Below are 2490 nucleotides of genomic sequence, written 5' to 3'. Positions count from 1 at the left end.
CTAGAGGGAGGGAAGTGGGGAGAAAACCAATAAAACACAGATCTACAGCGCACGCATTATACAGAATAATGAATATTAAAGTATCAGTGGATAAGATACAGTTGGGTTCTTTTTGCTGTATTTTAAAAATGTGACAACAAACTTCCCAGCGCCTTATCATTAGAGATTAATAACAACAATCATGAGCAAATCAAACCGGTTTTTATGAACCATTCTTAAGATATATCATCAAATTAGTATTTTATCTGTCCATCAGTTATTGGTCTGTATGAAAAATGAGGAAGAACATTTTTTAAAAGATATTTCATAATATCTTTATGACATTTACCAGCACTGACGCTTACAGACTCTGATCAAACGACATATTTTAGTTCAATGCCCTTAAGCAGGGAGAATACAGGCATATTTACAGTACATTTCTTTTCATTCTATTTTTTGAATTTCTGGTGACATCTTTTTTTTTTCTGTGTAGCTGAATAATCCATTGTGTCATCACATTCACAATCAGATGCACAGCTGTATCAGTGCTATGATCTGCACAACATATATTTTATTTGTAAAAGATGAGTTGGAATGTTGTCGCTGATTTTATGAGCACAACACGCACTGAAAAACAAATGTGTGGCATCTGGACAGATTACATTTTTCAGCTGAATCAGTCAATTGTCTTAATCAATCAATCAAAAGCCTTAACCTAACTTCTTGAGGTGAAGAAAATATTTATTTAATTAATATTTATCTAAAACACTTTTTTGTCAAAACAAAAATTAGTGCATTGAAATTTGTTTTTTTCAGTAAGTAATTTATAAAATACAGCCTATTTTGTCCTGGCAATGTAGACGATTAAGTACATAGATACGATTATTATTATGATTATAACTAATGTTAATCACTGATGGTCTGCTGAAGCTGCATGCATCATGAAATGGACTGAACATGAAAGTAGTGAGTGTTGGGGATTTGTTCATTTCATAAATGTCACAAATTCCAAAGACATTTAGCTTGGTTTATCTGATAAAACCTTGTTTCAATAAAAATAATGAAATTAAAAGTGAAAAAAAAAAAAAAAGTGTGTTGGATTGCTAAAATGTGAGAACCTTTCATATTGATATCACAAAATTATTCATATTAAATTTATTTTATTTTTTATATAAAGCTAAGGATGGAAAGATTAGATAAAGTAATATATATATATGTACCTGAAGTTTGTCCATTGATCATTTCACCTGTTAAATACACAGTATAAACATAATGAATTAATATTGAATGTTCACCTACTTACAATATCATTGTAAAGCACATGACAAATAAAGCTCTCACCATTAATCAGCAGCAGTAGAGACACACACAGTGAGATCAGAAACCTCATTGTGACCAACGGCAACTCCTGCACCTGCACACATATACATACAAATATACATACACACAACCAGTCAAACGTTTTTGAACAGTAATACTTTTGTTTTTTAAAGAATTCTCTTCTGCTCACCAAGCCTGCATTTTTTAATCCAAAATACAGCAAAAGCAGTAATATTGTGAAATATTTTTACTATTTAAAATAACTGCTTTCTATTTGAATATACAATATCATTGTAAAGCACATGACAAATAAAGCTCTCACCATTAATCAGCAGCAGTAGAGACACACACAGTGAGATCAGAAACCTCATTGTGACCAACGGCAACTCCTGCACCTGCACACACATGCATACAAATATACATACAAATATATATATATATGAAGAGATTATTTGCAAAAACAGATAACTCTGTTTTTTTTTAAATTTTCAAAAATCATGTTTTTTATTGTTATCATGATTTATTGTGAAAATTAGCAGTATTTTAGTTATTTATTAACCTAATTAAAATAACCCAACTGCAGTTTTATTGAGATCAAAAAACACGATTTTTGAAAATTGTTAAAAATGGAGTTTATATGTTTTTGCAAATTAACTCTTCATATATATATATATATATATATATATATATATATAAGTATTGAGATTAAATTTTGTTATTGACCCAATACTTATTTTCCACCATAATTTGCAAATAAATTCTTTAAAAATCCTACAATGTGATTTTCTGGATTTTTTTTTCTCATTTTGTCTCTCATAGTTGAGGTATACCTATGATGAAAATTACAGGCCTCTCTCATCTTTTTAAGTGGGAGAACTTGCACAATTGGTGGCTGACTAAATACTTTTTTCCCCACTGTATATATACACACACACACACACATGTTGGTATATGTGGTTTACGAGGACACTCCATAGACGTAATGGTTTTTATACTGTACAAACTGTATATTCTATTGCCCTACACCAACCCTACCCCTAAACCTACCCCTCACAGAAAACTTTGTGTTTTTAAGCCTTTTAAATTACGGGGACACAGGAAGTGTTCTCATAAATCACCTTCACATTGTAATAACTGTGTCATACCCATGTCATTATACAAATTTGTGTCCTCATAAACCACATAAACATG

Source organism: Sinocyclocheilus grahami, unplaced genomic scaffold, assembly GCF_001515645.1.
Source record: "Sinocyclocheilus grahami isolate Dianchi unplaced genomic scaffold, SAMN03320097.WGS_v1.1 scaffold236.1, whole genome shotgun sequence".
NCBI classification, from domain to species: Eukaryota; Metazoa; Chordata; class Actinopteri; order Cypriniformes; family Cyprinidae; genus Sinocyclocheilus; species Sinocyclocheilus grahami.
Note: the sequence above shows the minus strand (reverse complement) of the source record.